Raw genomic sequence first — 15,000 nt, 5'->3', positions numbered from 1 at the left:
TCTCTCTCTCCCTCTCTCTCTCTCTCTCTCTCTCTCTCACGCACACACAAACACACACACACACACACACTTTCTCCACAAAAGGCACACACATACACATGAATAGACGCCTACAGTCTTTCAGTTTGGGCTCTTTTGTGTGTGCTGTTGCTCCTCTTGACATGGTAATTGTCAGAGGCCTGCTCAAGAAAGCTCTTTTACCTTTTCTCAGGCCCCAAAATACTGTAATTAGCCACCGTCAAATGTACTGCTCCTAGCACACGCAATCCTCAAAACGTGCATGCCCACACACTTGTACACACTTGTACACACTTGTACACACACACACACACACACACACACACACACACACACACACACACACACACACACACACACACACACACACACACACACACACACACACACACTCACACACACACACACACACACACACACACACACACACACACACACACTCACACACACGCTAAAATTCCGTGTGTGGGAAGGCAGGAAAGAGACGTTCGATATTTCAGTAGGGTAGGGGATTCAGGACTGCACTGAAGTCAGATATTGCGTAGATTAACAGGTTGTCATTGCTTTAGGTGTTTTGTTAAAACTGGTCCCAGGAGTCTGGATGATGCCATGATGAATGTGTTATTGGAAGAACACGTCACTCTTTTATGGCGGAACACTTCAAGCGCAAATGTTTTTTTTTCTGCTTGACACAGAAAGATATCACACCTCCACAAATCAAAAACGCAAACACATACACACGAACACACTCACGAACACACACACAGACACACACACAGACACACACACAGATACACACACACACACACACACACACTGCACAAAGGTTTCAGCGTGCAGCTTCTAGATCAGTCCCTGGCTGGCTGGTGATTCAGAGGCTGATGTTAAAGTGTGTTAGGAACGCTTCCAACACACACTCACACACTTGCTTGCACGCTCGCGGGCGGAATCTTTAATCTACCATACATTATTATTCCAACCCAGCCATACAAGAGCCTTCGCTTGTTGCTATGCCTCCTATCCTCCTCTCTCTCTCTTTCTTTCTCTCTCAGTTTTTCTCCGCCTCTCACTCTTTTTCTCACTCTCTGGCTGCCTTTCCCTTTCTGTCATCCTTTTTGCCTTTCACTCTATGTGTGGCCATCTCTGTGGCAGTTATCTCCCCCTCACTCTTCTCTCTCTTTTTCTTTCTCCCCTTCTCTTGCTGTCTCTCTCTCCCCACTCTATCTCTGTCTTCTTTTCTCTCTCTCTCCTGCTGTATTTTGCCCTCTTCATCACTCTCTCCATCACTCCCTCTCTCTCACTTCCTCTCTTTCTCTTGCAGTCTCTTTCCCTCCCTCTCTCCCTCTTTTCCTCCCACTCATTGTTAAGAGCAGCTCACTCATGATGCTGCAGTGATGCGTCAACACTCTTGCTGGGATCAACACAGGACACAGGTCACACACACACACACACACACACACACACACACACACACACACACACACACACACACACACACACACACACACACACACACACACACACACACACACACACACACACACACACACACACACACACACACATACACAAATCCACACATATCCATGACTGACATACAGTGAGGTGTTTCACTTAGCAGTGACCTGCTTCTTGTTTCAAGAGAGCCTCTCACACCACCGAAAACACTTTCATGGAAAGAAGCATAATGCCTTTTACGGCCGCTGCCATTTGGAAGGCTGTCTTTCTGATGGCTGATGCTTAAAAGAGTGGGGAAACGCTGGTATTAGTGCAGCCTGACTGATGGGAGCTCGGGTTAAACAGGACAGTTGCCTGACTCCAAGCCAATACCCTCAGCATTTCCCCCTCGGAAAGAAAATACCCTCATAAATCCACTTCTACTCTGCCTTAAGCTCCTGTGTGCCAGTGAGAACATGTGTGCTCCATCTCTGCTGGGGCTGGAGACACTAGAGTCAAGGCATGACTTGCCTTAGATGGTTAGGCTCAGTGTTTACACACACATACACACACACACAGTATAAACACACACACACACACACACACACACACACACACACACACACACACACACACACACACACTCATAAACACACTTTGAAGTTCACACATAAGAAACAAACTTATGCCTATGTTTAAACACACTCCCAATATGTGTGCTTGCTCTCTGCTTACCTAAGCACACAAACTGTCTCTCTCTCTCCCTCTCACACAAGATGACTACACACATAAACACACACTCACACATACAGGCACAGCCGCCCTGACAAGGCCTCTGGCCTCTGAGGTGGTGCCGGTCAGCGGAACCCGCTGAGGGCAGCTGGGAGCTTCCTCTCCCAATCGATACCCTTCATCTCTCCTCAGCTCTAAGCCCTGCGCCGTGCTGCACCGGATCCTCAAAATGGCAGCCTACCACACCACACAACCACACCACAACCATACCAGCACTCCTGACAAAAGCCAAAGAGAGTCTTTGGACGTGTGACTCATTTGAAGTGAAGCCTTGTCTCATTGTCAGAGGCATTTTATTTTGTGTGTGTGTGTGTGTGTGTGTGTGTCAATCTGCTGGTCTTTTTCTGTGCTGTTTTTTGAAATCCACATTTGGAGGCATTGTTTCCCCACGCAATGAGGGGGGGGGGGGGGGGGGGGGGTAGTGACAAAAGGGAGAGTTATTACTCACGTCTGTCTCTCTCTCTCTTTGGCACACAATGGGCCCGCCATGACAGACTGACACCCATCCATTTGCTTAATGCAGACAATGGCGTGGAGACAAATTGAGAGAATGGCAGTGCGCGCTCACACGACTGTGGACGCAGGAGGGCTGTCTGTTTATAGGGGAGGAGAGACTCAATCCCGAAGGACAACGTCTGTCACTCAACTCTATCTATAGGCTATCAGACCTCACATTAGAATATTCTATTGCAACTACTGATTGATAGAATGATCTAGTCAAGATAGATAGATAGATAGATAGATAGATAGGAACAAGAAGGAATGAAAATATGGAGAGTATTAGAGAATGCGTAAGAAAGAAAGAAAGAAAGAAAGAAAAAAAGGAAGAATGACAGGAGTTATGACCAAGAGCAGATCAGTAGACCATAGAAAAAGCCATCCACAGGAGAGGCTCACAGCTGGGAAGCAAAAAGCTTTAAAGAAGCGTTCTAGCCTTCAAGCAGAACTGCTGCGCTCATAAAGTCAACCCACAGACAAACAGTGTGTATGAGTATGTGTATGTGTGTGTATGTGTGTGTGTGTGTGTGTGTGTGTGTGTATGTGTGTGTGTGTGTGCGTGCGTGTGTGTGTGTGTGCGTGTGTGTGTGTGTGCGTGCGTGTGCATTCGTGTGTGTGTGTATGTGTGTGTGTTTGTGTGTTTGGGTGTGTGTGTGTGTGTGTGTGTGTGTGTGTGTGTGTGTGTGTGGGTAAGAGTTTGTTCACGTGTGGCCACTTAATTCAATTCAATTCAATTGAATTTTATTTGTATAGCGCCATAACAATACAATTGCCTCTCGGCGCTTAACAGAGCCCAGAGCCTGAACCCCCTTAGTGCATGCACAACGGCAACAGGGGCAAGGAAAAACTCCCTGTTGGGCAGGAAGAAACCTTAAGCAGAACCACGGCACATAAGGGGGGACCCATCTGCTTAAGGTCGGCCGGGTGGAGACAGGAAGGTGGGACGGGGGGAAGGGGAAGGGTTGTGTGGCAGAAGGGGAAAGGAGGCAACAGGGGTTATACACAGCCAGCATTTGGTCACTGGACATATGTATACATACATCTGGTGGTAAATACATGATACAGGCAAAACCAGATTACTGTGGCAATAGGGTTACTGTTACAGGGGTAAGGGATGTAGGGACAGAGAAACATTTTGGTGGAGGCAACAATGTATATTGTATATAAATGCTAGCATTGGGTAGAGTAGGTGTACGGCAATGCAGTGGCGGTGGGTGCAATTGGCCAGGGGTTTCTCCAGGTAGACCAGGTAGAGAGACTACGTGCACAGTGGTGGGGGTGAGGAGCGATAGTTCCACTTCCATCAGCGATTGGAACATGTTTGCCAGCTGTAGGAGCAGTGGGTGCGATTGGGCGAGGGTTTCTCCAGGTAGACCAGGTAGAGAGACTACGTGCAGAGTGGTGGGGGTGAGGAGCGATAGTTCCACTTCCAACTTAAAGTGGCATGGAGAAAGCCAGTCGTGGATGTGACCATAACTGCAGCATTTTCCATTTAGATGTGGGATTATTATCAGCATCTGTTATCCCAAATGTCACTCCAGCATCAGGCTGGATCTCTGAGACTTGTGGCGAGTACATCTGCGCCGCAAGATCTGTTCCTCATTATCTTCCTCTAGCTGGCACCCCGCGCACGCCCCACGTGCATGTGATTATGGGGAATGAAAAAGGAGCGTTAGATGTCATGAAGAGTGAGGAGCAAAGGAATGTTGAAGACGTGCTGTGGAATGACATGAAAAGAGGCAGCAGTTTAAAAATCATCGAGTTGTATTAGTAATTAGTGATACACAGACACTCTTATGGATGGAGTGTCAGCTTCATGGAAAGTGTGACCAGTAGTGTGACTGGAATGTTGCCCTCTGCTAATTGCTATTAGCTCCAGTAGTGCTATTTCCTGAATCACCACCATATTGATGTGAAGATGTGGTATGATTAGAGCATAACAGTATGAGAAAAGCACTTAGCTAAATTGTATTGAAAACCAACACTAAGCACCAACTAGCGTGGTAATGCACAGGAGAGTTTATTTGCTCCAAAAGGCAGAGATGCACTCTAGGAGTGTTCACACGAGCCTCACAGGACCAACATAACACGTGGCCACTCTCGGCCACTTAAGTCATTAAGCGCAATCAGTAAAACAGGGCGAAAAACAACCAGCGCTCCAGCCTATTAAAAGGAGCAGAAGGACCTCATTAGGCCAATAGTCGCTCGCTCTCTGTGTGAATCTGTTCAGGCCACATTCAATTGAGTTCCAAAATCCAAAAATTGCGGCTTAAATTAAAAGCCCAATTAACTGGCGAGGGAAAATGAACTCGTAAAGAAAACTGCTGCTATTTGCGAGGACTTTCTTTTTCCTGCCTCGAAACTCCAAATAATCCTTATCAAGTTGCCCCCACAGGTCGCGATCGAAGCATCCAGCCTTGGCATGGTGGGAATCTATCTGACAGGAACGCCAAGAGTCTTCCCTGTTGAGGCCTGTGAACTTGCTCAGTGTCTTTAGGTGGCAATGCAGAGCGTGATATACGATCCAGACGGCCGCCACTGGAGGCCACGCATATCTTCGCGTTCCCACCGTGAGGGGGAGGAGAGGAAGAGAGTGTGTGGTTCCGCCGTCCACTCCGCTGTCGGAAAAAATCATTACCACCACCATGAGCTCAATTACCATCAATCTGAGAGACCTGCCTGGCCGTCCCAGCGAGAGACACGTCTCCCAAGGTCACACTGCCTGGTTGGTTGTGGCCTGCGTGAGGTGAGCCTGCCGTGGCAATGCGTGGAGTGAAAAGAGAGAAGAGTCATCAGGGCCCAGGGATAGGAACAATCCAGACGGGAATTTACAGCACCACTACGTTTAGCACCAGTGACTGTTGTGGGAGGGAGAGTTTTAGCGTTCAGACTGGAATATCTGGCAGAAGTCTATAAAAGAAGTCTGTCAATGTTTCTTTTATATTATCCTCTCCACCCCTGTAGGCTCTCTTCTCTCTTCACTCTCCATGACTGACATTTGAGATGGACGTCCCTCGGAGGAACACGGGTACCCACAATCCGTCTGGCAGGCATTACTAATCTAAGACAGATCTCCCACGGCTGTCCCGGCCTCCCTCCCTCCCTCCCTTCATCTTGTTACGTTGTCACAACTGAAACATGTCACCAACACACAGCTTGTTCCAGAGAAACAACTTGAAAAAGCCAGAGCCTCAAATGGTTTGCACACCAGGAACGCTTTCCAAGCTAACGGTGCCGCCTCATAATCAAAGCATCAAAGCCAATTTAATTGGGTGAATATTTAAGACAAGCTGCCACGATCTGGGCTGCTGGCAAAGATGTCAAACAGAGAGGGACTGGGGCAGACATAACAGTTGGACAGAGAGAGAGACTGAAAGAGACTGAGAGAGAGAGACTGAAAGAGACTGAGAGAGAGAGAGAGAGAGAGAGAGAGACTGGAATAGGGATATGAGAAAGATAAGGGCAGACACACAGATGGACAGAGAGACAAATGAAGAAGCAACAACAGAGTACAGACAGACAGACAAGCAGATGGACATCAAGAAACATTGTTTTGCTGCCAGCACCTCACACAACCTCAGGACTGAATCTGAGTCCTAATCATGCCATTGAATGACCTTCTGAAAATCACTTGGCAATACAATCATCATCATCATCAGTGTTTTCCTCATCCTCTTCCTCTTCATTGTCACTGGTCATTATGTCAGAGCCGTCCTCACTTCATCAGCTGAAATGCTCTCTCATCTCTGAGTCCAGTATCTCCGGTTCACGCCGCGCAAAGACAGCTCAGAGGCTGGCATCACACCACCAGCGAAGCGGAACATCACGCCATCGCAGGTGCCAACCCGTCACATGCCTCAGGTGGCACACGAGTAATCACTCAGCCCCACCAACCCCCTCCCGCCCACACAGCGGAGGTCACCAACAGCAACTGGCACAGACCAGTGGCACATGGACAGTCCTCGGCCACAGCATTCAGTAAAGACCCAGAGGCCACCTATGGAAGTAGTAATATCCATTTTCAGTTCCACGCTCACACAATAAGAGTTTGCTTTTACTCTAAGTAACTTCCTAGACAGAGGTTGACTCCAGAAGGTTCTAGCAAATCCATTTAATTGTCAGCTACTCCATTTCCAGTACCTTTTACCTTTCTGTACACTGAATCTCCATGTTTCCAGGATCGAACGGGCAGCCAGTGGCATAACATTGCTACTTGGTGGGTGTCAGTGTTCACAGTCAGACACCCCTTGTTTTCTTCATATCATTGATATAAGATGGTTGAAATAGTTAGGTGGGTAGACAGCTGAGGGTTTGACAAATCCATTCTATTTTAGTATTGCTCTTTTGAAAAGGAGAGTGTGTGTGTATATGTGATAGAGAGAGAGAGAGAGAGAGAGAGAGATAGCGAGAGTACTAGGGGATCTGTTATTGTGTCTAGATCACCATCTTTTGTTTGGTAGCCACCCCTCCCCTTCTCTCTCTCTCTCTCTCTCTCTCTCTCTGTTGTCTTTCTCTCTCTATCTCAATCTACGCATTGGAATGATTGGCCAATTACTCCAGGAAGCAGCAGATGGCCGGAGAAGAGAAGGCAGATGGGAAATGTAGGCGAGAACAGGGAGGTTAGCACCTCACAATGACACTTCACACTCAGCATCGCAGGACAGAGTCTTCCCAGGATCCTCTGCTCCACCCCACCTGGGAGATGGGACAGAGATGTGTCAGTCTCTGCAGACCAGGGATCAGTTCCGCAGTGCCATGGACCCATCCGGGCCCATTAGGGGCTTAAAAGCAGAGCTAATCTTGGATCAGCACTTTGCAGCGCTTTCTGCCATCATAACAGATGGGATCATCTGATTGAGGCAGCCGCCAGCCTCTGAGGAGAAAGCTGGAAGCCATCTGAGACACATTTATACACACACTAACACACACACACACACACACACACACACACACACACACACACACACACACACACATATCATGAACAATCAATCCATACAAATGTGCACACTCACACAGAGAGATATATCCACAAACACACTGTATTCCTGTCACCCATTTTAGCTCCATTTCATCACATTGTGATCTAAATGAGTAGATTAAAGTACAGAGATTAAAATATGTGTATGTGCGTAAATAAGCAAGTCTGTGTGTGTATGTGTGTGTACGTGTGTGTGGGGGGGATGTTTTCTTTCATTTTCTAGATGGACAGCGATTGACATGTGGACACGTGAGATGGGTCTGAGGGGACTGAGATCAATATTCCCATTCCATCATTCCATTACTGCTGGCTGTGTTTGTCACCTATCAGACAAGCAGCACTCCCCTGTCTCAGCCACTTTAAGGTCCCTGGATCTCACAGGGACGACACACACACACACAAACACACTCACAAACACACTCACAAACACACACACACACACACACACACACACACACACACACACACACACACACACACACACACCGACACCCACACACACACACACACACACACACACACACGTGCACACACACACACACACACACACACACACACACAAACAAACACACTCACATACACACAAACACTCCCCTCTCCACACACATATACGTAAACACACACACACACATACACATACAGACACACAGACAGACACACCCACTGGAACACACAGAAGTGTTAGGGGGTCTATCTAGCCAACTGGCCTCATCTCAGATTGATCACCTGTCTGTTTGGCCTGAGTGCCCCCATGGTCTTGTATTAACCCTGCAAACTGTATCACTGACTGTGTGGGGAGAGAAGATAAAATGGGTAGAGAGGTAGCAAGCAAGAGGATGGAAGACAATGGAGTGAGTAAAGAAAGAGAATGAGTGGGAGAGAGAGAGAGAGAGAGAGAGAGAGAAAGAAAGAGAGAAAGAGAACATTCTTCATTACACCCACATTTTGTGGCAGTAGAGTGGTTCCTGCACGCACACACACACACACACACACACACACACACACACACACATATATACACACACTATCTATCTGCTTTTAAGCTATATCCCTCCCTCCCTCCCTCCCTCTCTCTCCCGCTATCTCCTCAGATACAGATGTGCATGCATTTGCTCCATTTCTCGCTGTGTTCAGCTGTTGCTAAGTACCTGTGGCCTGCTCAGCTGGGTACATACATCCTGCCTCACAACACCTGAGCCTCAGCAGGACTCACTGACTCAAATGTAATGTGTGTGTTTGTGAGCTTCTACTGTGTGGGATCTGTCTTTACAGTATGAGTGTGACTTGCCCACACATAATTGATTACAGCACACAGGACCTCCCTTAACACCTCAGTGCATATTTTATGTCAGTGTGTCTGTGTGCATGTGTGTGTGAACCTACAGTATTTTTTGTGTTTGTATGTACACATATGTACATTCAATAAGTGCGTATGTGTGTGTTTGTGTGTGTGTGTGTGTGTGTGTGTGTGTGTGTGTGTGTGTATGTGTGTGTGTGGTGGATTGTGTGTGTGTGTTTGTGTGTGTGTGTGTGTGTGTGTGTGTGTGTGTGTGTGTGTGTGTGTGTGTGTGTGTGTGTGTGTGTGTGTGTTTTAGTGTGTGTGTGTGTATGTGTGTGTGTGTGTGTGTGTGTGTGTGTGTGTGTGTGTTTTAGTGTGTGTGTGTGTGTGTGTTTTAGTGTGTGAGTGTGCACTGGGATCATGTTTTGAGGTGACGAAGCATCCTCTCTGCCTGCTCTGCCTGCTCCCAAAGTCCCTCCAGGGGGGGGGTGGGGGGGGGCTCCTAATCATGATGTGTAGGGTAGTTTGAGTGGGCCCCATAGTGTGCAAGCCTTCAGTATCACCCATCGAGAGGGGGGCAATTAATGCCTGGAACACAGGTGACAGCCTGGGGGTGACGTGAGGTCTCTCCCTGAGCCATTTCAATTACTGAATTCCTAGCTGCTCCCTGTGACAGAAATGAGGACCTCAGAGACTTTGGTCCATATGGTTAAAGCTACAGTAAGCTCGCCTTACTTGCGTTACTATGGTAGCCAACCACTGTAGAAATGTTCAGTGCAAGACCAGCTGTGGAACCCACTTCTAAACCGCATGCCCACCATTTGTTTATTTGTCCAATTATTTGGAATCCAGCAATTTTCCAAATGTAATTTCCATGTTTGGTTGATAAATCAATAAAGCATGTGGATGAAGATGTTATGAGGCATGATAATGTATTTCCTTTGGTTTACTAATGTCTTGTCTGTGTGTGTGTGTGTGTGTGTGTGTGTGTGTGTGTGTGTGTGTGTGTGTGTGTGTGTGTGTGTGTGTGTGTGTGTGTGTGTGTGTGTGTGTGTGTGTGTGTGTGTGTGTGTGTGTGTGTGTGTGTGTGTGTGTGTGTGTGTGTCTGCGTGTGTGTGTGTGTGTGTGTATGTGCGTGTGTGTGTGTGTGAGAGAGAGAGAGAGATTGTAGTTTCAGGGGAAAGGTAGCTTGACTGATCTGATTTAGACCACAGTCACATGCTGAGGAAGGCTGGTGTCATTGGGAGTGTGTGTTGAGCTGAGGGCAGAGATCCAACATTATATTTTCAAAAGAAGAAAGAAAGAAAGAAAGAAAGGACCCCTTGAACAGGACTGAGGAGGCTGTTTCTTTGTACTCCTCCTTTGTTCTGCCCCTTCTTTATCTGTATGTTCTCATTGTCTGCCTCCTATCTCTTCCTTTCTCTTCCCTGCCTCTATGCCACTATTCTCCTTTCTTCTACTTCTTCCTATTACATATTTTCCACCCTCAATCTATCTCTTTCACCTTCTCCCTGACTATGGGGCTTGTTATACAGCCTGTTCAAAACGGGAATGTTCCGCCTGTGTTTCACCTCGACATTCTGTGTAAAAGGCACGCACACGGAAGGCGGGCAGGGGGGGGGGGGGGGGGGGGGGGGGGGCATTGTTGTTCCGCTTTCAATCCGGCAGCGGAGGTAGTCACAGAACCTGAATGACGTATGTGTAAAAGGGAGGGCTGGGATGGTGGGATAGAGGTGTAATGCAACCTAGCAGCTAAGCTAAACAAATCAAGACCACAGGGTTGTCAGAACACATGAATCCAACATGATAAGCATTAGCATGTTGTATATGATGCACATCAACTTTGCTAGAAAAAAAGCTATGTATGTGCATGGCTTGCAAGTTTACCTGTCATTGTTTTTTAAAGCAACAGGTAGGTTTGATTATTTCCCGGATGTTATGGCTCAATCAAGAAAACTTCTAATTGGGAACACCCACCATGATATTTCCCAGCTCAGAATTGAATGCGTATGAGCCAAATGTAAACACAATAATGTCTTCATGACTCATTTTTTGATTTTCCTTCGATCTGCTGTTTTCTTATTTATTCTGACATATGATATAGTCAATATAGTCAAGATCTATGATATAGACAAGCTCTGGTAGGTTTGTTGCCATATTGATAATGATTTCAAATTGATTAGATGACACACATGACAGAAGCCAGGAATATTTTTTTTTCTCTGAGACAGAGCTTTGAGTGGCGTTCTTGTTCAATTTTCCAAGTTCAAAATATCCGAGTACCAAGTGGTCTCCAACACAGCATTATAGACGCTATGTTTAACGTAACACCTGTGGTTCCAGAGCACCGGCAGGCTATCTAAAAGCCCTAACTGGGTCAGCATTATACCGCCTCTGGTTGAGTGTGGCAGGTGAAGGTGACATTATGAGGGGTCTTCTTATTTGTTTCAGAGGGTCTTCTCTCTCTCTCTCTCTCTCTCTCTCTCTCTCTCTCTCTCTCTCTCTTGCCCTCTCCCGCTCTCTAAACACAAGCTGTGAGATCCTCAGGTCTTGTGACGGCCTCGGATTCTCCAGCATTTCTGAATGAGACACACAAGGCTGGCAAACTGTCCTCTTTCTGAAAATAAAAAAGCTGCCTTCACTGAGGGATCTCCTCACACCTTCCCAAAAAAGCAGAACTACCTTTGAGTCCTGAGGAAATAACAAGCCTCACTCCAACCATAAGTCACAGTAGATGCTGGCTTCTGTGTGTGTGTGTGTGTGTGTGTGTGTGTGTGTGTGTGTGTGTGTGTGTGTGTGTTTGTGTGAAAAGTTGTGTGTAAATGTGCATGGGGGGTTATGATACGCCCCCCATACTCAATCATAGCATCCTACCCACATGTAACCTTTTAATATCTAACCCAAAAAGTAAATAATACAAAATAACACAAAAGCCAATAATATCTCATGTGTAATATCCCGATGCCATGCCAGACCATCTACCAATCAGAGATGTCAGTTATATTCCTCTTTAAACTGTCACAACTCATGGAAGCATGTGCTACCAAACATGCCTCTGGTGCAAAACTGCGGTAAATCTCAGCAGCCAAATCGAGGCTCACTGAGCTAATCATATCTGTCACTGCACAAACAAACCAATTAGATCTGTCACCTCAGACACTCCTCAGCCAATTACATGTCAGCTCTCCTTTTGAAATCAGACCCGCCCCATTATTCACCCATCTACCAATCACATCCATACAAAGTCCCACAGAGCCAATCACATCCATACTTAAAATCCTCCCTGACCAATGAGATCTGTGTGTGTGTGTGTGTGTACTGTAGACCTAGGAGCATTTTGAGCTTTCAGGTCTGCAGCCGCGCTGTGTTGTCATGACAGTCACGTAACCGCCGGAGATGAGTGTGTGAAAAAAAAAAAGCAAAGAAAAAAAAAAGCTTCATGTTCTCACCACTCTGAGTCAGTCATTACCATGGCAACGGAGAACCGTTACAGCGCATCTGTATCATGCACCTGTGAGCGTTTCACGAGGCGCTTATAAACTATTCATGAGCGGCTCATCGTCTCAGTGCCTCCCGTCATGCTAGCTCTGCCTGTAAGGAACACAACAGGCACTAATGAGGACAGCTCGTTTGTATGTGAGTGTGTTCTGTGGTAAACCTGTGGAGTTTTAGAGCAAGTCCCTCTAAGCCAGGGGGACAAAACAGGTCCGACCAACAGAGAAATACGTAGGGGGAGATGTGCTGAGCAATTCCGATTGTTGCTCTCTCTCTCTTTTTTTTCTCTCTCTCTCTATCTTTCTTTTAGTCTTTCTGTCTCTCTCCCTCTTCCAGTACCCTTCAGCATGATCTGGTTCCAGTCACTCTACATCTGTGTTTCTATGGTTACGGGCCATGATCGTTCAGGTGAGTTTCTGACTGGTAGACAGATGGCAGCAGCAGCGTGGCACAGGATCATACTCAAGGCCCTAGCACTAGTACACACAAACACACACACACACACACACACACACACACACACACACACACAACCACACACACACACACACACACACACACACACCGACACACACACACACACACACACACACACACACACACACACACACACACACACACACACACACACTGCACATTTATCACACAACTGGATGAATTAACACAAACATATGTATGCAACACGCATTTGCATATACACACAGACACACACATTTAGGTACAAACACACAAATAGACTCATGAAACTCAAACTGGAATGCACACAAACAAATGATCAAGCAACTGTGGAACAAGTTAACAAAAAACACACACACATTCACACAGTTGCCTCAGTAGCTGAGCAATTGGGAGGTGTTATTTTTCTATTACAGTTCTATTACATACACACACACACACACACACACACACACACACACACACACACACACAGAAAGAGAGAGAGAGAGGGACAGAGAGACAGATACTATACAAATGGACACACTTATACACACACAGAGAAGAAAGATAAACTGAGAGGCGTGTAGATGAGAAGAGAGAGGGTTGGGAGGGAGGGGGTGAAAAATAACCCAAATCCTGTTGGGACGGGCTTGTAGATCACCTTTCCTCATGCTGATGACATTTCCCTTGCATAGAAAATCCTTCCTCTTAGTCTTTTTGCTTTAAAAGCTCCTTCCCCTATCTTCTTTACCTCCTCTCTTCCCCTCTTCTCTGCTCTCTTCCCCACCCTTCTTTTCTCCTCTCCTTTCGTCTCTTCCCCTCTCTTTTTTGCTTTAAAAACTCCTTCCCCTCTCTTCTCTTCCTCCTCTCCTCTTTTCCCCTCTCTTCTTCTCTACCTCCCCTCCTCTCCTCTCTTTCCCTCTCCTCTGCTCTCTTCCCCTCTCTTCATCTCTCCTCTCCTCTCTTCCCCTTTCCTCTCCTCTCCTCTCCCCCTGTTTTCAAAGTGATTTTCCGTTTTCTCTGCCTCTCCACCTCTCCTCTTTCCTCCTCTCAGTGCTAAAAACACAGATCACACTTCACCACCCACGCTCTCACAGAACAGACTTTCAGAGGATGTGTGCAAATGCTTCTTAATGCAGACTCGGAGAACACACACACACACACACACACACACACACACACACACACACACACACACACTCACACACACACACACACACACACATGACATACACGCACACACACACACACACACACACACACACACACACACACACACACACACACAAACACACAAACAAACACTGAAATGCACACGTCATTGCAAAAACCAACACACGTTTATATACACTACCAGAAACATACACACAGTAGAGACACACAATCAGTCTCTCAGACTCACAAAACAGTCTCAAACAAACATGTACAGAAACACATATTTGGCAGGGTCCCCCCCCCCCCCCCCCTTACTCTCTCTCTCTCACACACACACATATACACAGACAAGCAAATATGTTGACAGATCACACTGTAAATGCTTCTAAATTCTTCTTTTTTGGTGGAAGAAAAACGTACATGCCTGTTCGGTCTCATTCTGCCCAACACAAACATACCAACACAAACAACTTTCCTTTTCTAAATCAAGACTGGCAGAAATCAACAGCTGAGGGCTTTCTAGCAAATGAGTTAGTTGACAACACCCAGCTTGAATAGAGCCTAAACTATCTCCACAACACAGCTGTGAATCTCCTATCGAATCTCCTATTCAACAACTTTGACTTCAAAGAGAAAACAAAAAGGTGAAGAGGACCATGCAGAGACTCCTACCTTCTTTGAGTTCCTTCTCTTTTGGAGTCGAGATGTTTGCCGTTCTCTCCGTTTCTCGCTCCGTTTGAGTTGTTGTCACGCTGCAGCCTTCAGGGTCTGAGCTGAGAAGGAGGGATGGTCAGAGGGAAGCGAAGGCATCACAGTCAAAAAAAAGAAGAGAAAAAAAGTGTCGGGAAAAACTGTCAGGACTCAGGGGCTTTTTGGACTGGGAGAGAGAGGGAGAGAGAGAGAGAAA

The 15,000-nt window shown here is 46.7% G+C and overlaps 1 protein-coding gene across 1 annotated transcript in view; it reads right to left on the bottom strand.

Moving 5' to 3' along the window:
* Positions 1-14,853, bottom strand: part of prickle2a (prickle homolog 2a) — a gene marked incomplete at its 3' end in the record, with an annotated part of 40,665 nt that extends 25,812 nt beyond the window's left edge. The window contains exon 1 of the mRNA XM_080853971.1: positions 14,766-14,853. The remainder of the gene's footprint in view (positions 1-14,765) is intronic.
* Positions 14,854-15,000: the final 147 nt, after the last annotated feature.

Source organism: Sprattus sprattus (assembly GCF_963457725.1).
Source record: "Sprattus sprattus genome assembly, chromosome: 16".
NCBI classification, from domain to species: Eukaryota; Metazoa; Chordata; class Actinopteri; order Clupeiformes; family Clupeidae; genus Sprattus; species Sprattus sprattus.
The sequence above is the reverse complement of the archived record's forward strand: the minus strand, read 5'-3'. Positions and strand labels throughout refer to the sequence as shown.